This window comes from Cydia amplana, chromosome 6, assembly GCF_948474715.1.
Source record: "Cydia amplana chromosome 6, ilCydAmpl1.1, whole genome shotgun sequence".
NCBI classification, from domain to species: domain Eukaryota; kingdom Metazoa; phylum Arthropoda; class Insecta; order Lepidoptera; family Tortricidae; genus Cydia; species Cydia amplana.
In genome coordinates, this window is record NC_086074.1 from 7,294,516 (window position 1) to 7,319,894 (window position 25,379).

The 25,379-nt window shown below is 38.2% G+C and overlaps 1 protein-coding gene and 1 non-coding gene across 2 annotated transcripts in view; one reads left to right on the forward strand and one right to left on the reverse strand.

The window, feature by feature from the left end:
• The first annotated feature begins 1,609 nt into the window (after positions 1–1,609).
• The window catches only part of LOC134648760 (ecdysone receptor), a 360,109-nt gene continuing 336,339 nt past the window's right edge, over positions 1,610–25,379 (forward strand). Inside the window, exon 1 of the mRNA XM_063503303.1 lies at positions 1,610–1,712. The gene's annotated coding sequence lies outside the window, so the exon portion shown is untranslated. The remainder of the gene's footprint in view (positions 1,713–25,379) is intronic.
• LOC134649301 (U6atac minor spliceosomal RNA) lies at positions 2,938–3,002 on the reverse strand. The gene has a single exon (XR_010096950.1). It is a non-coding gene; the product is annotated as a U6atac minor spliceosomal RNA (small nuclear RNA).

Below are 25,379 nucleotides of genomic sequence, written 5' to 3' on the forward strand. Positions count from 1 at the left end.
TTGCCAAGCCCAGTCCAAATTTCCAATTTGTGGATCCATCATCTTATTTACGCGGACGTGAATAAATTATTCTTTTATTGCGTCGGCGTGGCAGACGCCGATCATTGGTTTGACATTCAAACAGTCTAGCTAACTCATTGCAGCGGTGCATTCGCTTGGCAACGAAATGCAATACAGCTGCACAGATATTGAACAAATTTCAACGTAAGTACGAAAAGAAGAGAGCTTATTTTTGCTCGCTTTTCTAAGATCGCACCGGATACTGGTTCTTTTTGTAGGTATAGTATATGTGGAATGAAATGACCGTACGTTTCGTTTCCAAGGACAAGGGTACAACGCGAATTTGTTGACCGATTCATCTCAACATGGCGCGAGTTTAGTTATATTCGCGGTCAACCATTGTTCTGAACGATTCTTTTGAAAAATATGTTTCAAGCGTGCACGAAACGTATTTAGTTGATTAGAAAAAACCGCAGAACAGACGGTCGTTATTTTCAATGAGAAGTTTATTTTTAAGTGTGTCATTCTTCTTTTAGTTTTTTTACAAATGTCAAACGCCAGCTTGCTTGGGTTGCACGCTACACGCTACGTAATTGGGATTGGTCAGTTTTTAGTAGTGATTTAAGAACAATGAACTAAAGCCTTACAAGGTATAACTCCTGATTTGTCTTTGAAGTGACAGTACTTGAGTAGGAAGAAAATATAGGTACTTAGTAGGCATGGTTTTTGTCGCTCTTTAATATTGAAGATACAAGGTAACATCGAAACAGACACTTAGTGTAAGGCCTGAGTGGACGCTCGAGTTGGGCGTGCAACGGGGCGGGGCGTGCGGTGTGCATGTTAAACAAATGCAAACGTATAGTAGCGGCCTTAGTGCACGCTGCTCAAATCCCTTGGGAGCTCGACGCCACGCTGCACGGCCCGCCGAACACTCCGCTTCGAGCGTCCACTCAGGCCTTAGACTTAAACGTCCGTAGAAAATACCGTTAGTACATTAATCGTATCATGGATTTTGCAGACAGCTGTCAATCTATATTATAAGTCCGTAGATCTCTAAAGTTACTCACCGATGAGTCATGCTAATTAATAAGAATGTGCCTGTTTTGAGATCTTAAGAAGATAGCTGTTGTCTGTGGTATATATTTATAGAAAAAACTTTGATTTATTACAAGATTCTCCCGGCAAAGTAAAGGCAAAAACTGTTGTCCGTCCAGGCTAACTTTGCACAGACTTGAATATAACATAGTGAGGGAGTGCAATTCGAAACGTCATATTTTATTGGACATTTGACATTAATGATGACATTTACACACTTTGTCATTGCAAATGCCATGAAGGCTTACCTTGGTCCGATTCTAGTTGACTTATATCTATGCCCTCGATGTAGGTGAGGGCGCCACAGTACGTTTGTCTACACAGAAGACTAGAATTTCTGAAAATATTATAAAAATATATATTAAACGCTTTATTACACATGACTGAGTAAGTAGTAAGAGCATGCATTGCAGTATTAACATTTTCTTCCTTTGTTTCAGATACACAATCAACGTTGCTTGTGAATCAAACTAAACGCAATAACTAAGTTTATTATTAAACGCCTTATTAACAATATAAACACGTCGATAGTGTTCATTTAAAGTGGCCGGGATAGTCGGAAAAGTGGAGAACTTCACCCCCAACAGGACCGCCGGGTTTACCCCGGTAACAGACAGGTTAGTGCACAATTGCCATTTTTTTAACCACGGAATATGCTATTGATAGGCTATAGATACAAAAATCGAGCATACGTGATAGGCTGTATGTTTATACAAACAAAAAGCGGCCAAGTGCGAGTCGGACTCGTCCATGAAGGGTTCCGTAGCAGCAAGTAACATAATACATATAAAAGTTCTTGTAATTGCTGTAATGAAAGGTAAATTGCGGTTTACGATTTATGACGTATTAAAAAAAACTACTTACTAATAGATCTCGTTCAAACCAATTTAAGATTTTCACACAAAAATAGAAAAAAAAACAATAAATTTTGGGGGTTCCCCATACTTAGAACTGAAACTCAAAAATATTTTTTTTCATCAAACCCATACGTGTGGGGTATCTATGGAAGTATGGATAGTATGGATAGATCTTCAAAATTGATATTGAGGTTTCTAATAACATTTTTTTCTAAACTGAATAGTTTACGCGAGAGACACTTCCAAAGTGGTAAAATGTGTGTGTGTGTGTGTGTGTGTGTCCGCCCCCCCCGTAACTTCTAAAATAAGAGAATGATAAAATTAAAAAAATATATATGATGTACATTACCACGCAACTTCCACCGAAAATTGGTTTGAACGAGATCTAGTAAGTCGTTTTTTTACTACGTCATAAATCCCCTAAATACGGAACCCTCGCACTTGGCCGCTTTTTTTCTTATTTTTGCAAACACAAAGGGCTCTGAAGAGTTTATTTGTCTTATGTGTACTGTTTAAGTATTAACTCTCAACACATTGTTAAACTCTTCTAGCCAAACTAGTATGCAAATTTCGTTTTTTCCGTCGGCCAGATCTACAAAATCGTGCGCACCCCGACTAGATAATGAAGCTGATAGCGCCGAGCCACCAGTTAATTGACCACACTGTTTCAGCGAGTTATTCCTATCGTATCGACCAGGTTGGCGCTTTTGGTCTCACATGAACTACAAAATGACGCCGAGACGATCCAACGCGCTTGAAGTGCGATTGCTGCAATTTCAAACGATGCGCCAATATTTCTCTCAATATCTGTAAAATTGAGAGAAGATAAATTGAAACAATAAGAAGAAATAATAATTAGCGCGTCAATATTATTTCGATCTCATATTTAACTGGTTACTGCCGCTACTGGTATGATAAGAGAGATAAAGATAAAAGATAGTTTATTCAAGTAGGTATATTACAATGCGCTTATGAACGTCAAATAAAAAAAATGTGTGTTCCATCCTTGTCAAGGGGAGTGCTATAACCGTTTCTCCTTTCAATAGACACAATGATGAACCCAGCAAACGTTGCTTGCGAGCAGCGATGCGAATATCAGGAAAATCTCTCTTAGATACCTAGTTAAAGTAATACTTTGTTTCTTTCGTGATACTGGAGATAGTGACTTAAAAAGCTATCGCTAAGGGACCATCAGCACGAGAATTGCGTTTTTTTTGCGCCGCAGAGACGGCTTATATAAATGTCACGAGCACGAAGCAATAAGGAGTATGGGAATTTTCTTCTCCATTATTTACTGCCAGTTTCCTGAAGTTACAGATCCTTTCCACGTATGTATCTTGAGGCCTAGAGAGACCACGAAGCCCCAGGGCCTTGAGGGCAATGCCGTGATTTTATCGAGACCCAGGCCCTTAATTTACATGTTTTTAATAAAAATACTGAATGGCATGTATAGTTTTATAGCCTGAACATAATCAAAAGTAATAATAAATGTGCCACTTAGTTGGTAGATCGGTATTTACAAAGTTTAAAGATATCAAATAATAAAATCACTACTCGTGCGCATGCAAATTTCAATCCCCGCGGTTAAACTGACATCACTGACATAATTTCAATCAACTCACCGTCTGAATCAAATGCAAATGACGATGCAATCTGTCAGATAAATTCATTCATCACGCCACGAACAATAGTTGCAAGAAGACATGCTAATGAACAAACTACCACGAACATTGTGCATACGAGATTGACTTTTAACATACAAATGTACTAAATATCCTATGGAAAGAGGACACTTTTTTATTTTTGCTACAGCAAGAGATAAGTTTGTAGCAATTTACAATGCACTAAATCCACAAGGTGATTGACATTAACAAACAGAGTGACATCAACTTTACGATGATTATTAAAAGCTGTGTATGTTTTTGAAGTGTGCATGTGGTCAACTGCAATAGGCAATTCAAATACCACGCAAACATAACAAGAGAAGCAGACAGAGTCGCCCGACAAGGGATCTTAATGATATGATTCCTTACAATATAGGTATGTAGTTAAATTTCAATATTGTATGGGAGATATTTAGATTGAAACACCGTCGTAGAAATTATTGTGAGTCTAAGTAATCATAATAGGTACCTACACATACAAAATATTAAATAAAATAAGTAGTCATAATACAGATAAAAAGTTAGTGGCCAAATAGTCTTTACCAATTTTACACCATCGCTGAGAAATATTTGCTTGCGAAAACTAAAACTGAACACTTTTGTTTTTGCAAGTGACCTGGGGCCCGATTCGGATTTTGAAAAAGACATCCATAAGATACGATAACGATATGTTTAAGATCTAACCTGTCAAATTTGACATTTGCGCGATTCTGGACATACTCTTGAACGATTTCCACAAGATATGGCTTAGAGATCCAATTCACATCTATTAGATGTCTAATTCTATCTAACGTAAAAGTGACATTGGTTGCCCGAATTGCGCTGCAAAAGAGAACTAGTTTAAATCTAAACTATAACGTATCTAGAATAGATCTAGTACGTGTCGTCTCTTGTGAATATCTTGAAGTTCGAATACGGCAGCTGTTCAGATGTTTTTAACAGCTAGAGACGATTCAAGGTTGACTGTAAAACGGTTTTAACATGAAAGTGGCAAGAATCATGTCGAGGTCCGCGAACGAACGATTAAAATTTAAAATGTGGAACGACCGAAGACCGTATAATTGTGCTATGAATAATTCTGAGACTGTTTTTCTCGTCCAGTATAAAATTACCTACAATGGTTCAGGCTACTAACCGATCTAGTGAAAAAATTGAATAAAGAAAAAAGAAGGCTATGATTATATATATTTGATTTAGAATATGTATCTATATACTAGTTAACTAGATTTTGCCCTGTGCGCGGGGCCCGAGGGCCCCGCGGTGTGCGTGTTGTTTGTTGTGTGGTTGGTTGTTTTTGGTGCTGTTGTTCTGGTGTTGTTGTTGGTGCTGTTGTTTCTGCTGTTAGTGGTGCTGTAATTTTGTTTTCCAAAGGGAAAAAGAAATAAAGTCGTACTTTTGCTAGAAAGAAAAGATCCGCATGCGAGCACTTCATTCCCGCAGCTCGGCCTTCGGCCTCGCGTGCTTGGGAAAACGTAAGGGACGCTCCGGGCCTTCGGCCCTACGCGGAGCTCGGCCTTCGGCCTTCGCTGGGTTTCGAAGCTCAGCGTCGGGCCTTCGGCCCGCCGCTTCGCTTATTAAAACACTTGGGGAGGGTTGGTTTTGCTTGGGAGCGTAAGCGAGAAGTTGAAGCTTAAACACGACCCAATAGTAAAAGTGTCTTGACAAGCTCACGTCGGGCCTACGGCCTTCGGCCTTCGGCCCGCCGTTTCGCTTGTCTAAGCCACTTTTACTATTGGGTCGTGTTTAAGCTCCAACTTCCCCCTCTCGTGTGACGCTTCGGGCCTTCGGCCCTACGCGGAGCTCGGCCTTCGGCCTTCGCGAGCCTCGACGCTTCGCCGCCGGGCCTTCGGCCCGACGGCTCGCTTATCAAGACAGTTGACTTGGTAGAACGCTTGGAAGCACTGCATTCACGCAGCTCGGCCTTCGGCCTCGCTTTAAATTACTGGGGGTTGCACGCTTGGGAGTCGGGGTGAAGGCTCCGGGCCTTCGGCCCTCCGCCGGGGTCGGCCTTCGGCCTCCCAGCCTGAAGCTCGCCCTTCGGGCTCGCTTAACCTACTTGGAAATTTGACTTTTTCCCCTGTCCGCGCCGTTTTGGATTTTTTCCAAAAAATTTTTTTTACATAGTAATCTTGGGCCCCCAGGCTCTCCTCATGCCAAATCTTAGCGCTCTCAGCCCAACTTGAAAAAAAAAAAAAAAAAGTCGGCCATTTTGAAAAATTTTAAATGCAGTTTGTTTTGTCTCGGGGCCCTCTATGACATTTGGTCGAGCACCCCCCACCCTTCTCGCACCGTTTAAAAGCTGCCATACAAAATTAAAATTGCCATTTTTTCCGCCATCTTTGGCATTTTCGAAAAAAATTTTTTTTCATAGGAATCTAGAGGTCTCTATCTCCCGCCGTGCCAAATCTCGGCGCGCTCGGACCAACTTCAAAAAATTAAGAAAAAAAAGTCGGCCATTTTGAATTTTTTTAAATGCAGTTTGTTTTGTTTCGGGGCCCTCTATGACATTTGGTCGAGCACCCCCCACCTATCTGGCACCGTTTAAAAGTTGCCATACAAAATAAAAGTGGCCAGATTTTCCGCAATTGAAACATTTTTCAAAATTTTTTTATTTCATAGGAATCTAGGGGACCCCGAGCTTCCGTGACCAAAATTTGAGCGCGCTAGGACAAACTTGAAAAAATTAAAAAAAAAAGTCGGCCCATTTGAAAAAAAATGGCGGCTTCAAAAACTGACCAGGGTTCTCTATGACATTTGGTCGAGCACCCCCCACCTAGGTCTCACCGTTTAGCGAGGCCGTCAAACATTTTTCTGACCGAGAGCGGTAGACCAAAAGTCGGATTTTTCTGGAGGTCATCAGACCGACGTCTATACGACAGTACCAAAGTCAAACACCCCACAAACCTCCTTCTGGGAGAACAATCATGTCAATCAGTCAGTCGGGTTGCGGCTTTATATAATAATCATAGTAATTAGTTGAGTAAAATGTGGAACAAATATACATAATAAGTATATATCATTTGAAAATTATAAAACAAAAAAAAATAAGTAGAGAATCAACAGTCAATTAACTAATTAGTTTAATTTGCTTGCAGACTTAGATTTCTTCCCTAAATTTGCATTCGAAGATTTACTACTTACTTTACGATTTTCAATGAAAAAGTTTTGTAATTCCATTAGTTAAAAGCAAAGGAGTTTTCCATAAGTAAAGTAGGGGCAAAATTGGAAAACTATAATAATTTATTCACGTGAAACTTTATTTATAGACCTCTCCATGTATTGTAACTTGTGGCGTCATTAGGAGGTAGGATAGAGTACGCAATATCACATAGCTCAGAGTCTAGTTTCAAAAACGTTATACAAAGTGAAGGCAATATACATTATATTTAGCACTAGCGATCCGCCCCGGCTTCGCACGGGTTAACAAATTATACATAAACCTTCCTCTTGAATCACTCTATCTATTAAAAAAACCGCATCAAGATCCGTTGCGTAGTTTTAAAGATATAAGCATACATACAGACAGACAGACAGCGGGAAGCGACTTTGTTTTATACCATGTAGTGATGACGACAATGTCACAATTGCACTATCAAGTTATGTAAGATAAATAAAATACTATAAAGAAATAAGTCGCAATATTTTACACTTTGCATTTCACGCCACTTTATTATCATAGCGCTTAGTGTAAAACCTGAGTGGACGCTCGAAGCCGAGCGTTCGGCGGGGCGGGCAGCGTGGCGTCGGGCTCACAAGTGATTTGAGCAGCATGCACTAAGGCCGCTCCTATACGTTTGCATTTGTTTATCATGCACGCCGCACGCCCCGCTCCGCTGCACGCCCAACTCGAGCGTCCACTCAGGCCTTACACTTAGTCATATGACAGCAATGTCACCTTTTGACACTTTGTCGAGTTTTTAAATAGGAGCCTCGTAACAATCTTGCCAAAATTATATCCGTACCTGTATGTATAATCGAAGTTCTGCACCATAATCCATTGATCAGTTTTATAACTCGTCGCAGTAATATATCAAACATACTCGATACGTTCATGTTACCTACTGCATGTATAAAAGCTGAAAGAATGTAATAAAATGGCTTATGTACTAGCCATTGTTACTAGCTCTGATTGTAAGTACCAAGATATTAAGTACGTCGTTCGTGTCCTGAGAACATTTGGTTAGCCAATTAATAACATGGTTATTACTTAGGTACTTTATTTACTGCTGTGTCAAGTGGCGCGACGACCCGAAGTGGATCTTGGCCTCCAACACTGAAGAACGCCATGTTTTTCTGTTCAAAGCTGTTTCTATACCATTGGCGGCGCAGATTTCGCTAAGGTATTTTTGCACTTCGACTCTCCAGCTCTTCGCTTTCATTTCAACACAAAATTTTCTATTATAAAAACATATTTTTAAACGAACGCGTTAAAGATATAAAGGTGAGTTTGACCGTGTAGTTAAACTTACAGTCTAACCCCCTTATTCATAAACGTCTGCTAAGTTAATCAGCTGATGATCGTCGTTTCGCCCTCTATGGCATAACGACAGATAGGGACAAACGACGATCATCAACTGATTAAGTTTGCAGCCGTTTATGAATAACGCCATTACTATTTAAGTAAGACGGTTCGACTGAGGTAGTTATGCGGTATTTTTTGTAGGAAGGTAATTTAATTTAGGATTAAGTCACACATGATGCTAAATATCCATAATAGCCTTCCATGAAACGTCAAAGTTAAACGATTACATATTTAATATTATTTGAAGCATAACACCTTTGACAAAAGATCAAGTCTTCAGGAGTTTGAAGACAAGAGATCAATGTCACAAAGAAGAAATATTTTTACTTCTTGTGCTTATACTCATAGTGACTTTGCACATTTGACGTTTCTCAAATTCTTAGTATATAAAAGCTCTGAACGAATTACGCCACGTAATGATAGGTTTTGACTGATGAAAGCCGTGATATTGATCTTTATTAAATAAGCACCTAATGGTAACATATTACACGCGACGCCCGCAATTATTGGTCGTGATTTAAGCAATAAATCAAAATATTGAGGACGGTCGTAAAGGACAATCGTAACTTGCCGCAATCAGTGTCACTTATATCAATCTGTTTATTACATTAAATTATATAATACTAAGAAGACATGTTTCTTAGTAAGCGTGGCCAACATGAAAGATTTATTTAGAGAAATAAATTCAGTTCAACGGACTAGACATTATTTATAGTACTAATGATTTAAAGTGTTTAGAGTGACATAATTTTTTAAGCGTCATTATTAAAATAACTGTAATTTGGCATGAAGTCAGATTAAATTAAGGTCAGTTCAGCAAATGATTCGAATATTATTCGATTGTCTGAAAATTTGTCCACCATTTGTATCTTAATTTTCAGTAGTATATTACTTGTTTTTCTTGAGAATAACTTTGGCAATATGCCTCGATTTTTTTTGTTTGGCGTACTTCCGCCGCATTTTCATGATAATTAAGAGTTCATACGTTGAAGCCACAGACAAGACATCCTCTAGACTGAGCATAGTAGCGCTACCACAAATACCCCTCTGCCACAAATATACGGTAGTTTTACTCCATTTTCGAGTTAAAGTGTCTTTGTGTGACCTCCGTGTCTTTGAACGGACCAATCACGGTACGGGACTCGCTCACGTCGTCCCCCGCACCCCAGTATTTTTGGCAGCATCGGTTTCATGAAATAATTGCTCTAAACTCCGTCTAGAGGATTCCTAGTCTATGGTTGAAGCTTAAAGTGCGTCCATTCTGCACTCAAGAACAGAACCAAGTAAATATAAGTGACTAAGAATCTTCATTCCTTTCATTATTGTAGATGAGGCCCCTTCACGTCTCAATCCTAAAAAAGACTTTAGGTACACAGGTATAGTGTGTCTGCCCTAAATTATCAAAGAGCTAACTAAAGTCACCTAAAGTATAATTCAGAACCAGAAATAAAAATGTGCACTCTAAAAATTATAGTAGACATTTCATTTGAAACTTAGTTGACTATATATATTTTAAAACTCAAATAACTAAGTTGCTCAAACGGCCAACTTAAACTTATCCATCATTTTACTACGTATAAATGCTAATAGCGCATTGTTCCGCAGCGAGACCAAGTACCTAATAAATGTGTGTGGGAGTTGTAGGGTGATCATTCACAGCCCCTGGCAAGGAAGCACTGTAGGTGCACCACATAAATCATTGCATAACCTGATAGCGATGCCAGCCTTGCTGTTATCATTTCCCGGGCCGATATGTTGGGCGACCTTTGCATTCGCCGCTTGGAAACTAGGTCGTCGGCTTCTGACCTTTTTGTTTGTATCACAGCGGATTAAAATAGACAAACGATCTAGCCCGAACGCAGTCGGAAACTGGCGAGCGGCTGCGCTATTTCGGAAGCAGTTGCATGCGAGGCCTAGGGTTTAGCTTTATACCCACCTACATTAGAGGTCATTGTATATAGGAGTGTCACCTTCGTACGCAAGTAATATATCTTCACAAGAGACATTGAACACTGTATTTTTTACCCAGAGTCCCCATACTGACCGGCTTACTAAAATGCAGTATTTGGCAATCAGTGACACAGCCAGCATCAATAGTAGCGTATGAAACAACGCCCCAAAAATATCTGCCACCGTCGAATACTTATCCGTAAAAATATATATGCATATATGCATCACTTTTGTATCATTGCTATCAGAGTATGGTAGATACTTTTGACGCATAGTCTGATACGCTACTTTTGACGCCGACTGTATGAACACACAAATAATTATCACCCCTTCTAGAAAGTACCTACATTATTTTCCTGTAAGAGAGTTTCCGATCGCGCTGCTCTTATAAGAAACAATATTGAGTCGTAATTCCCTCTATCACATAAGAAGAGCCTATTAACGATGACATTTGCTGTTAGAGCCCTCAGAGATTGTATCTCTCTGAATGATTCTCTTGATTACCCATATCGCCGTTCTAAGAAACTACTGTCATTACGGTCCACAGACAAGACATCCTCTAGACTGAGCATAGTAACGCTACCCCCTCTGCCACTTATACTGTAGTTTTACTCCATCTTCGAGTCAATCCCGTGCCGTGATTGGTCCGTGTCTTTGAACGGACCAATCACAGCACGGGATTCGCTCACCTCGTCCCCCCCGCACTCCCGTATTTTTGGCAGCATCGGTTTCATGAAATAATTGCTCTAAACTCAGTCTAGAGGATTCCTAGTCTATGTTACGGCCGATACCAGTCCGTCTATCTAAGCTTGTGCGATTGAAAGACAGCTTATTTACCAATGTTCCAGATATCTGTTCAGTTCATCTTGATTTGTGGCTAACTTTACTGTAAGTAGTTTAAAGATTTTAAATGTACATATGCAAAATTAAGGACCACTAATAGCTTCGTAGAACAACTTAGGTTACAGAGTTGAATCTATTTCAATAGGAACAACAGATAACTATCTGCCTACTTGAAATAGATCAGATTAACATTTGTTTTGTTACCATCCCTGTTTCTATTACAAACTTGTATTACCCCAGAGAGTTGATTACCATACAGAACCTACCACAATGCCCGTACGCCATAGCCCGGAGCCATGTGTCGTATTGATGCTAAATCGGGCCGTGAATTCTTATTGTTATCTCGTACAATCCGCATTCCTAACCGAACCAATGTTACCTGACCTCAACTAGCTAAGTGACAATATATTTAAGAAAATCCCAATATGTATAGAAATGTTGCCGTGACGTTACATCTAAAAGGCGGAATCGTCATTTATCGGTGCTTCACATCACTACCATAACCGGGAATGCGGCAACACTAGTGACGTCGTCCATTTTGTAGATCGGTTTTGCGCGTGAACTGCGTCGCGTATTACCTAAGACCTAAACTCTCATATTTGTGATTCCCTAATAAATATTGTTTTAAATGGTGCTCTGGTGTTTTTCTCTTACACGTCGCATCTATTCTCGATCGATAAATTTTTAATTTTCTATTGGAGTTTATCGATAAACGGTTGTGATCTTGGTTACGGCCTGTTAAGTCCTGAATTTTCCCTTGAAGCTCGGTAAGCGATGGAAACAGGAACCCAGGCATAGCGGGGGATGTGACCCACTTCCCTGACCTAGCCACGACGCAACCTGCAATTAAAAACTGAAACACAACTACGACAATGACAGTTTCAATTTACAATTGTTCTGAAGCGTTATTGGCTAAAATTTCAGCGTCTATTTGGCGAAATTAATTGTATTTTCAGTATCGAAAGCTTAACAATGACTATTGGATTTGGTGAGCAGTGATTACTTTATGAATTAGCGCGGTAAGTTCTTTAATATTGTTTTAAATATAGGGTAGAATCAACTTCCGTTAAAAAAAGAGTTCCTTTCTTTTATTGTATTTTATTTTGTTTAGGTAAGGTAAATAAAGGTTTATGCGTGAGTACTGAGTACTCGTAGAGTTTACCCCAAATATTAAACAGGTAGACCTTTGTAATTTAAATGCTGAAACCCGTTTACAGTAACTGATAAATATTAATACTTAAGTACTAATTTATACAAAACATGAATACTTACTATATTTAATTTAAAATGTTATATGAATACTTACTTGCTCATTTCTATCTGGTCCTTTACAGCTTAACGCAGTCCCTAACCTATTTACGTTAAAACTGTAGGAACCTATACTTTTTTAGAATTATTAAACAAGTAACGTAAACATTTTCTATAATCTGATACCTACCTACTAATTCTCTCCCTCCAGCATATCAAAGCTTCGTGTAAACTCAAAATTTATCATCTAGCTCCAGCTATTGACCGCAGAAGTTCAAAGTTAATGGCAAACCGTTCGCGTATCAAATTACTGGCAGCCATACCTGGCGGAAAATGGGAAAATGAGGACGTGTTGATGCTCGCTCAAGTAATGAGATTAATACCGCAGTAAAGCGAGACACAGTTTTTCAACGGGTGAATATTTGAGGACATTTTTGTTGGCGTCCTCTTCGAAGATTAAACGAATGATTAAATTTTGTTTTGCTAATAAATCAAAAAGGACTTTAGCTGCGCCTTCTTTTTTAACCTAAGTACATTTTTTTAAATGCAGAAACAGGGGACAAATACTTTTTTATGATAAGCGATAAGCAGTCCTTACACAGTTTTATTATTGTAATAACACGTCAAACTTATTCCTTGTTTGAAAATAAAAGTCGAAAGAGAGAATAAGGACTGATTTAGACGGCGTGCGAACTCGCATGCTATTTTAGTTACATTGCGGACTGTTGGTTACGTCCAATTCAACCGACCCATCAAAACCCGCAATGTAATGAAACTCGCATGCGAGTTCTCGCATTGTCTAAATGAGCCCTAAGATAATAAATATTAACCAATATATTTTAATAATTTTATGTTCTCCACAAATAAGAAAAAGATCATCTTTATTGTTGCTAAATTTAATATCATTTGCATTTTGCTTTGATCAATTTTGCTTCCCTACTGTTCATTACAGGATGCGTCAATATCAACTTCTCACGTAAGGAACGTTTGAATCGTCATTTTCTCCATTACGATCCAAAAGGTTTTCGCAAACATTCACGCTCGTTGTATTTAAATGTAACCCTTAATAAAGTAGTTCTTGGTAATCTGTCTCTGTACTAACACCGACGCTGTAATAAACGCTTTAAATTCCGGGCTTTTATCTCTAGATTCATTTTGTTACTTACACAACACACACACACACACATTATTTACTTCATGATTTTGTAAGTGAGTAGTTCGTTAAAATCGAGCTAGTATTACCTACACAACAAGCCGTTTTATCTAAGCAATTGGAAGTCTGTGATCTTTAGCCTAGCCCTCCGGAATTGTATGCATCTATACTATCTATGTATTAAGGCGAGGTTATGCATTATTTACGACCATAACACCTCAAGTCATTGATTATTCTCAACTACTTTAAAATCTGTTTATTATCTTTAAGTTCTGCAGTAAAATAATATTCAAAATCTCTTCCCACCACCCCCCATTCACAGCGGTGGATCCAGAGGCGTATTTACAAATTTGGCGCCCCGGGCCATTTTGATTTGCCGCCCCCCTTCATCAGTGACGATAAAGTATTTTATTTAGGAAAAAACCTGCAACAAGTACCTTTGGGGTGTGAAATAAAAAAAAACTAAACATTTACTCACATAGGCATTTACATTGTTTTCCTATGTACAAATTGGTTGATGAAATCATCAATGACGCTGTCGTAATTTAAAACGTTTGTCAGCTCAGCTTCTATATTAAGAAGAGCTAAGCTATTCAGGCGCTCTTCGCTGATGGGCCCGGCCACATGTCAGCGGTGCGACATCAGCGGCGCCGCAAACCGCTCTGCGGCGTCGCCCGCCGCACCGCAAAATTTAGCAGTGCCGCCCGGCGGCGCCACGGTGCCGCCGAGCGGCGTGCGTCGCCACGTGCGATGCCGCGCTGCATAGTAAAGAATAAAAATTCGACTAGGTACCAGTTGTTTGATCAGACATGAATCCCTTCACACGTGTTCTGCTCTTGCTGTTGTCGAGGTGATATTTTGCTTAAAAGTTCTTCAAAACACGGCACAGACATTCGAAAATATCTAGTTATAAAATTTATTTTCAGTCATCTTCAACGCCTCGTATTTTCTTTTGAAATGATTTCCATCTTCATTCATTATACGAAGATATGGGTTCACCCAATTTTTTCTTTTCAATTGTTTTTTTATTTCTTCGCCTTCTTAACAGCAGCAAGAGCAGAACACATGTGATAGCGCTGGCAGTACACCGAGAAATTCAGTAAAATGCTGCAAATGATGTTAAATGTATGAAAATCGGTACGATTGATCTTTAGGACATTTGAAACAATTTGACCCGAAGCACCAACAAATAAAAAAACGAGATAAGGACGTCAACTATTTTTTGTATGGAATTTTAAAAAAATGTTTAGAAACCTATCGTGTGTGCTATTAATCGAAAGGGCTTTCTGAGCCGATTCTAAAAATATATCATATCATTACACTTCAGTCATTTTTTTTTATTATAATAAAAATAATTTTCAAAACATACCAATAAGTTTGGGCTTCTCCAGATACAATACCATTCAATATTTTTTTGTAAAATATACCTCAAATTATACCTAATATGAGGATATTTAAAAATTAAAAAAAAAAAAACTAAATGTAAATATTTTCAAAATTGCTTTATTAGGATTAGACATGTGGATATTAGGTATAATTTGAAGTATATTTTACAAAACAATTTTAACGGTATTGTATCTGGAGAAGCTCAAACTTGGTATGTCTTGAAAATTAGTTTTATTATAATTAAAAAAAATATATGTACTCAAATGTAATGATGTGATATATTTTTGGAATCGGCTCAGAAAGACCTTTCGTGTAATACCACACACGATAGGTTTCTAAACAATTTTTTTTTATTCTATACAAAACAAGATGACGTCATAAATCCTCTCGTTTTTTTTATTTGTTGGTGCTTCGGGTCAAATTGTTTCAAATGTCCTAAAGATCAATCGTACCGATTTTCATACCTTTAACACCATTTGCAGCGTTTTTTGGCGAACCGCTATCGCTATGAAGGGATCCATGTCTGATCAAACAACTGGTAGTCGAATTTTATATTTTACTATGCAGCGCGGCATCGCACGCGTCGCCGCACGCCGCTCGGCACCGCAAAGTTTTGCGTGCGGCGGGCGACGCCGCGCGGCGGCGGCGGCGTCGCACCGCTGACATGTGGCCGGGCCCTGGAGCGTAGATAATTTTTTTATTCTTTTGAGTGCAGAAAATGATCGTTCTGCACTGTAATTAGTCACTGCGGTGCAAAGAAAAATGCGCAATGCAATTTCTACATATGGGAATGCTTCTTTAAGGCCCTTATTTTTTATGAGTAAGCTTAGTTGCCTCAAGCTCATTTTATTTTCGTAGGCGGTGATCACGCCCTACATGCGCCGTACTAATACTTCTTGAACGAAAATGTTGCTTAATTTAGGTACTTGTTGGTAGATATTTTAAGCAATTGGTGGGGTTTGATGCGTTCGTTTGTTTATTAATTTAAATGTCAATTAAAATATAATAAAAAATATAGCTAAGTTTGATTATAAAAGGCGCCCAGAAAAAGCCGCGAGGAGGCGGTTTCGCCGCCCCCCGCGGTCTGCCGCCCCGGGCCATGGCCCCCTTGGCCCTAGGGTAAATACGCCCCTGGGTGGATCCCTGTCCATTCATAACTTTCCCAGAATTTCCAATAAAAGCTGTTAGCAGTCAAACTATAAATATACTACAGGCTATTATAATCCCAGGGCTTGTTGACTTTATGTTTCAGAACGGGCATATTGAAAGGATACTATTAAAGTGGGAAGGATATATAGCTGTAATAAGCTTTGAAGTTTTAAATGCAAAATTCAGTCGTGTTCAGTTGTATTTAATAATTTTATTGAGTATTGAATCTTCGCCATTATTCTTCGATTATTGGCTTCTTTGGTAACCTTAACAAAACGATGCATCTCAATACGAAGAATATGTCGCGTACGACTTTTTGCCAAAGTAAAACCCTGGTTCATCGGGTTGGATAGTGGAATAGCGGATATTCGGATCAAACCTTGCCGGTTACTCCCATCGCATTACCTCAAAAGTCCTGGTATGAGAATGATCCCCGATCAAGCACAGAAATAATGGCCCTCAAGCTCACATTATACTGGTTTCCCGATTACCAGATGCTCTTTCTCGCGCAATATTCGGAACCGGCCTCATCGAAGCGAATTCGACATAGGCACTCATCCGTGAATGTCGCAAATCTGACTGTCATGTCTCATGTCACATGTCCGCTCGGATGGCGACCGGGACAATCATTTATAACGAGACTCTTCATCCCTTTTTGGTCAGCTAGTTATTATCGCCGTTATTTTTTTGCTTTTCCTAGCCAAAAGACCCTCTGAAGTCCCAGGTTTTCAACAACGAACCGTCGTGAACTCCTCTTATCCTGGGCCAAGGTCCACGTTCAAACTCATCGCACCTTCTCCATCTGCTAGTACGATATTATAATTTTGCTTTGGGTAATTTAATCAATAGTAAGTTTATGATACAGAAATTATGTATTTGATCAATTGACCATGCACATAAGTCACATAGCCCGCCAATATTAAATCCATGAATATGCACGTAATGTAGGTAGCAATTTTAAACAGTAGCATGACGTGACTTTAGTTTTTTGTTATTTTTGGGTACGTATGAACATTTTAACACATTCGGAATAATCTCATACGAAATTAAACATGCATATGCAAATGCTGCATGTGTTTATTTTTACGACTCGGTTAGAACAATTAGCTTGTGTGTTTGTTTTAAAATAACGTCGGTAGATGCCACTAGTATTTAACTACCTACTAACTAAAAGTCCTTGACTAAAGACGCCTGACTCACAGTGCTATTTCGTATTATCTAAGAATACATCGAAAACTGCACATTATTGCTACCGTATGATGCTTAAAGGGCGATGACCCGTTGATCTTGTAAATAACAAATGACGGATGGGAACAAAGGAAGTGATATGTCACTGACGACAAAAACAAACTTGAGAGCGCTTGACAAAAAAGTGAATACTGATTGTTTGTGAAAATTTTGGAATTGGAATGTAAAATACCTAAAGTACTACAAGAAGTTAATGAGGGCGCCACTTCCTATACGTACTTAACTGTCACATTTTTGACGTAAAATGCTTAACATGGCAACAATTTAGTATAGATTATTTTTAGTTCCATTTTATTTAATATCTACTACCTATTTTATGTCGTACTCTACCTATTGTAAGAAGAAGAAAAAGAAAAACTGTATTTTACAATTTAGTTAAGGGAAATTTTCCGTTGTAAAATATTCATATCAATTTACCAGAACTTTTTGGGGTCCATATGAGTATTTTTTAGCTAGGCGTTTCCGGGATGACGCCGAGATGAGAAAGCGTTATTAATGACTGGAAGCTCTCTGTTAGAAAAATCTTTTCAAATATGTTTCAACAAAGTTATCCTAAGAACACGTAGTAACAAAAAGTAAAATAAAAGGCTAATTACTTACATAGCGTTCCAGAAGCAACTTTGAAACTATCGTGGCAGCAGAACATCTACATTATCCCACTTCTTAATTACATACCGGCGAGGTTCCAGCCAACTATCCAACTTGTATTAAACTAGTCTGCATCTGCTGAGATTTCCCGTCGAACCAAGGTTAACTTTATCCGATTAACGGGTACGAAGGTTGGATTGTGTAAAGCTGATTATACTCGTACACGTATTGAAAGTTTTTAATACCTTATCGCTGACAAACAGGCATATCCATTTTTATACTACCTACCTAAAGATAAAAAGAAAAAAGAAAACTAAACTACCGGTCCGATCGCAATTAACCAACGAAGCTACCGAAGCTTACCAGAAGCGTGCTAATCTTGCCGTATTTCCCGTTCATAGACTATTTGGACGCTTGAAACTGAAGCCACGCGGAGGAGGCTTGAGTTTTAAGCGTAGCAAGAGGAGCAGACTAGACTTGTGCGAAACTTGAGCGAACTAAATTAGAAAAATTAAAATAGGATTTTTTTGCCAAGCCGTAACTTTTCGTATTATTCTTCCTCAGACTTACATTTCGCACACAACTGTAGTACAGGCCCACGCATGCTACGTCATTCATAAGGATAATTGGATAACCTGCATCACGTCTTGGGTAAACCGTACCGTGTATGGCCAGCTTAAGTTTTTCTGTATCTTTAGACACGTACGTGTGTATTCATTACCATAACGTAGTACGACGCAGAGTAAATAGAATAACGAAATTTGACTGGTTCTTAGGATTTCTAAACCGAGCACGTACACATCGTTATTGTTCTAATCGTCGTATTTAGTCATCTTTATACCTGGAATTAACATTTCGCTATGCAGAATGAAACACCATTAAATATTAATTAAGTCAAGACTTTCCACAAATAATTGTGTGAAACCCTTTCAGCGCGGATTTTTCTTTCCCGCGATATTTTCCTTTTTTACATAAAGCATTGCATCTTCATCATTGTTTGCAAAGCCCTCGATATCTGGCAAAAACTTGCTTTTCACAATGCGATCTTAAATCCAATTAGACTTGACAGTGATGCAAATATTAGACAAGCGAATGACATTGTTTACTTGACTTTGAGTATTTTAAGTTGTGGTATGAAGACAGGTATGAATGTGACAGAAAACGTGCATTATGGGAACCATCCAGTTTTCTATTAAGTAGATGGGTTTATTTCCTTGGGCTTTTAGTGGACTGCGTAAAAACCATTATTTTCCTTTACACGTGCTTTCTCAAAAACAAACGGAAAGGTCCACAGAAATTTCCACCTATAGGTTTATTTTAAACTTTACGTGTTTACTTTCTGTTTAGATTTTAAAATGTCTTGACTTTTTCTCATTAAGGTATTATCTGATGTTCAAACTAATAGCATCGCAATGTCTATTGTCTTACTTAAACTTATCTTCACCTTTCCCACAATCTCCTTCTAAACTAATACGTGCATAACATGCAAAGCGGTCAAACTTTCAAGGATCATAGTTAAATTAACTAGTTCAAAGATACCGCGACCGACATTATAAATATTTAATCTTTTAATACAGTCTTAGCTACTTCAATTTAAAAACTACACTTTACCCGAGGAGTTTAACGAGTCTGTGTGCGAGAACACGCTCGGATCCGAGATATGATTTAATTAAATCTATATACATTAGTTAGGTTCCTATTAACAGTAAAGCGTCCGGTACATGGGTCTATTACATCCGGTGTCGCTAACGAATGAAGTCTAGCAATCTAGCTCTAATCTAGGGAATATTATCCCCGCCACTTCCAGTGGAAGTTAATTTAATTCTTCGAATATACATTCGGCTGCAAGCTGCTCAGAGCATTAGTTCAATCTGCAATAGAATGAGCATTCACAATAATTATTTGAGGATACGTAGTTAAGGGGCTGCGATTCCAATAAGCTACGCTGTGAAACATTATTATCGTATGTTATGATGTGTGAGAAAACTTACTTGCTTTATGCAAATACTTATTGAACACAGAGAGCTAAGAGAGGTGTTTTTAGTAATAGAGGAATCATGACTCATGACCTACACAAAAAGCGCCGGTTGTCAACGATATGCTGGGACTACTCACAAACTTCAGACACCAGATACACGTCGCTACCCGGATAGTCTGGAGTCTGGAGATAATTATAATGACAGGCAAAGTTGAAGGCACGAGACCTCAGCGCTCTCCCCCTACAAGATGGTGTGCGCAAATTACTATACATATGCAATTAAAACTGCACGAGGCCATGCGCTTGGCGAGGAATATAAACTTGATAGTAGCCTTTCTGTATTACGATGATACTGTAATCTGGTCTTCTCTAATCAGGGCAATCTTCATGCAACTGCTGACAGTCTCGGTGTTTCATACGTTGCGATTCGTATTATCATAAACCGGGACTGGTGCAAGTTGCGCTGGATTATTTTAATGAATAGCCCGCCTTTGTTCTGTCTGAAGGTTTATTTGAATAAGAAAGTGGAACTTTCGCTGCATAGCTGCTATTTTCTTTTGTAATTGAATTAGATGGGTGAACAGTTTCATTTAAAGTTTCCGTGGAGTCGTTAAATTAATTAATTTTATCATTATACATCATTACAATCCAGGGTAGCAGGATGTCTTAAGGCATTACTAGTGAACCATTTAGATTATAGTGGCAAGATCTAATAAGCCGCATGCCATAGGATTATTGCTATTAAAATAAATAAATTAGTAAGTAATTCCTGTTCACCGCAAAATTGAAGATGCCAATACGAGTAGGTATTACCCGTATAATGCGGGTAATATAATGATTGTATTTAATACTGTCGGAAATGACTAAGTATCTATACGTAGGTACAGTCAAGGTAGGTAATGTATTAAATATCAATACGTACAATGGGCCAAAATATGTATACACGATCCCATCGTACATTATGGTATTGTGCACATCTTTTTGGCACTTTGTCCGTGTCTATATTTAATCCCTTGACTGTGCCTTTTATTAAGATTAAATATTTTGGACTTAAAACGCGCGAAGCTACTGAAAATCAGACATTTTTAAGATAATTGGCCTTTCCGAGATATGATATATCTAACAGCAACTTTACTGTTAAGATGAAACTGCTTTAATTAGATTGAGATCAATTCACGTAAACCGTAAACATTTATTTGTTTAGGTACTTCTCGAAACTGAACATCCCGAAACCTTCACCCGAGCGTAAGTGGAAATCTCAATACATTTGGCATCCTAATACCCCCGGAGAGTTCGGGATTTGCGCCCTTGTCCGCGAAACTTGCCCTTAGATGAGATAAGCGCCTGATTTCCCTAGCGAGGGGGCTAAATGGTGGTGAAGGGTGTCTATTGACACGCAACGTGATGTGTCCTTCGGCCTTGATCACAGTTTGTGCTATGGAGCTTATACCTAGACAGCAGAAAATTTACGGAGTGCTTGATACCGTATAATGTGCTTAGTTACTTGGCTCCCCACTGGGCAATTGTACTTCAACAGTTTTTATTTATGCACTAGACTAGAGCTTAAAAAGCGACTTTATGTCGTCTATGCACGACTTAAAATCAAACTTTACGAGAATTGGAAGTGAAAAATATATTTAATTATTGAACCTGCTCACTAAATTTCACGAGAATCGGTTGAGAAATGCGACCTGTAGAGGAGAACATTCGGACAGACGACAGCATTTTTGCATAAGTTGAAACGGAGACCTCCGCTAACACTCCGCTGAGTTTAACTTCCGACTTATTTTGTAAAAGGCATGGCTCGGCCATCATGACGTCACGTCTATCTACCCCGCTGTTTACTTATCCTACTTATTTTACGGGTCAATGAAAAGCGGTAGTCGGCAAATGTTTACCTGGGGCTGCTAGGCAACCTGGACGTTGTTCCTAATGCTTTCAGGCGAGTAAAACGATAGGGCGAACCAGTACCTATCACTTTTAGAGCTTTTTAGGGTTCCGTACCCAAAGGGTAAAAAGCGGCCAAGTGCGAGTCGGACTCGCCCATGAAGGGTTCCGTATTTAGGCGATTAATGACGTATAAAAAAAACTACTTACTAGATCTCGTTCAAACCAATTTTCGGTGGAAGTTTACATGGTAATGTACATCATATATTTTTTTTAGTTTTATCATTCTCTTATTTTAGAAGTTACAGGGGGGGGGGGGACACACATTTTACCACTTTGGAAGTGTCTCTCGCGCAAACTATTCAGTTTAGAAAAAAATGATATTAGAAACCTCAATATCATTTTTGAATACCTATCCATAGATACCCCACACGTATGGGTTTGATGAAAAAAAAATTTTTGAGTTTCAGTTCGAAGTATGGGGAACCCCAAAAATTTATTGTTTTTTTTCTATTTTTGTGTGAAAATCTTAATGCGGTTCACAGAATACATCTACTTACCAAGTTTCAACAGTATAGTTCTTATAGTTTCGGAGAAAAGTGGCTGTGACATACGGACGGACAGACAGACGGACAGACGGACAGATGGACAGACGGACAGACAGACAGACAGACAGACATGACGAATCTATAAGGGTTCCGTTTTTTGCCATTTGGCTACGGAACCCTAAAAACGGGACCCTATTACTAAGACACCGCTGTCCGTCCGTCCGTCTGTCACCAGGCTGTATCTCACGAACCGTGATAGCTAGACAGTTGAAATTTTCACAGATGATGTATTTCTGTTGCCGCTATAGCAACAAATAGGTACTAAAAACAGAATAAAATAAAGATTTAAGTGGGGCTCCCATACAACAAACGTGATTTTTGACCGAAGTTAAGCAACGTCGGGCGGGGTCAGTACTTGGATGGGTGACCGTTTTTTTGCTTGTTTTGCTCTATTTTTTGTTGATGGTGCGGAACCCTCCGCGCGCGAGTCCGACTCGCACTTGGCCGGTTTTTGACGATACAGTAGATTTATTTATTTGTCACTTACCTGCTAGATGGATTGTATAAGATTGCAAGTCGTCAACAATATTAGTAACGTAGTGTATTTTGAGAGCTGCTACTTAGTTTAAAAATAAAAAAATTACTTAAGGTAAGGTAAAGGTTATAGTTGGTTTTAGTTATTGTTAACGTCACAACATAATTTTATTAAGTAATTAAGTTATATTATTTTAGTCCGACCAACCTATCTTACCTTTTCTCGAAGCGCTTCGTCGTTTTTTTGAACCCTCATAACTTGGGTTTGGATTATACCAGATAAACAAAATTCTCGGGATATGATGTCAATAGTGGACTTATTAAGCATAAACAATTTCAATTGCATAGCTCTTATACTTAAGATTTTATTCATATCTAAAAAACCCCGATTTCGTCACTGACTCACTCACTCACTGTTGATCATCAAAACCTCTAGGGTACTTCCTGAAGTCCTAGGAAGCTGAAATTTGGTATGTAAGATAGTATTAGTACACAAACAACAAAAAAATTCAAAAACTTGAAATTTTTTGCCCCTAAGGGGGTGGAATTTTGTATGGGAAATCAATAACCGCTGAACCGATTTAGTTGAAATTTGGTATGTAGATAGTTTTTGTAATGGGGAATGGCATAGAATAGGTTTCAACCCCAAAATCATCCCGTAAGGGTGAAAAGGGGGTGAAAAAGGGCGTTAGGGGAAAAAGAGGGTTGAAGTTTGTATGGGGAATCAGTAAAAAACAGATTGTATAAAAGATGCCCCGAGGTACGTATTTCAGGATTTTTAATAGTAGGTCCTTAAATCACACGCGCAACACTTTAAATTAGGGGATGGAAGCAACTTACAAAAAGAAGTGAAATCCCACCAAAAACATTTTCATGTAAAATGTTGCCAAGACGAAACCATAAGGCTCGCACTGACAAAAAGTTATCAAATCTCTTGTAGAGCCAAGCTTCTAACTCTACAAGCCCTAACTTCACAAACTCTACACCTTAGTCAAAATATGTGGCTTGGCCGTTTCGTTACTCCAAGAACTATTGTATTATAAAAAATAATGAATAGTGAATACATTTTTCACCTTACGTCCATGTGACAGTAGCGAAACGATCAAGCCACATATTTTGACTAAGGTGTAGAGTTTGTGGAGTTAGGGCTTGTAGAGTTAGAAGCTTGGCTCTACAAGAGTTTTGATAACTTTTTGTCAGTGCGAGCCTTATGGTTTCGTCTTGGCAACATTTTACATGAAAATGTTTTTGGTGGGATTAATTTATTTAGATATTCTTTCAAATGATCAATTCGAAGTGTTACTACAATTATTTCTATAAAAATGTTTGTTTCCATAGATGCTTCCAATAGAATCCTATCTTGCAGCACGTTCCAAGAAGGACAAAGGATGCTTGAGCCCGCGGCGAGTAATCCGTCTGAGATAGATAAAAGCCATGTTTCGCCCAAACTAGAGACTAGTAATAGTGAAGACTGGTCATCTTGTAACAAAATAGTTTTTGTTTCTCATAATTTTTACCTATTTAAAGGCGTATGCACACGATTTAATGTTCTTTGTAAGGTACATAATTATCTTGATATTCTCCATGATTCTTAAGATGAGATAAGATAAGATAATATTTTTTTTCATTTCAATCTTAGTTGGTAAATACATAGTGGTCGAGTCCTCCTATTAGGTATAAAGTACCTGTATTACGAGACCTCGCTTTTCCAGATTACAATTTTAAAAATCTATCCTAAGAGATGTTAATAAGTTTAACATTATAAATTCTATAATGAATTAACAAATTGGTCAATTGTACAAAGTTGAAAATGTTTACATTATTTGATTTTGTAATTAATAAATATCGACGGTGGAAAGGAAGAACCCCTTAAGCGACATTTAGTGAATTGTACAGGAGAGTGTTTCAAAGTTTTCTTTTTGAGAAAAAAAATCATAACTTTTTTCCTATTTGAAATAGGTAAATGAGTTCTTAAGACGATAATCTTATTTAATTTTTCTCTATTTTATGAAATAAACATTTACCCCAAAATCTTACAGGATCCTGAAAATGTTGTCGCTTAATTGAAAAGGTCCTCAAAATATTCCCGGAAGAACCATTTAAGCGACATCATCATAGTACTATAAAACTCACTGAAGCCACTTACCTTCTTTAACTTGTCTCTAAGATATTCAATTAAGCAACAGTCGTATGGACAGTTATTACGTGCCAATTTGAAGTGGTATACCAGAAATTTGAAACTAAATCGACACTTTTTTGTGAATTATAAGTATTATAACGCTAGCTTTAATATTTTTTTAAACTATTTCATATTATTGAAAAATTTAGAATATATTTGCGGTTAAAAAACGCTATATTGTGCGTTTTTTAAGGAGAAAAATAAAATACTGATACGAAATTAACGTGTATTTTTATTTTAATAAAATAAATCTACTTCTAACAAATAACTCTTAATTAAGTATGCACTTTTTTGAGATCACAGAACAGAACATAATAAACACAACACATTACTTGTGTGGTAATTATTGTACATAAGCATAATATCATGAACAATTTATAAGGTATACTTCGGACTTGAAAACAAATATCGTCGCCTAAGAATACGTTTGTGCTGTAATCCACCTTAATCGCACACAAAATGTATAATATATGCACAAAACCATCCTCATACGTCGTTTTTATTTCAATTATACTTCAAAGAAAGGTATACATAATGGAACTTTAGTCTC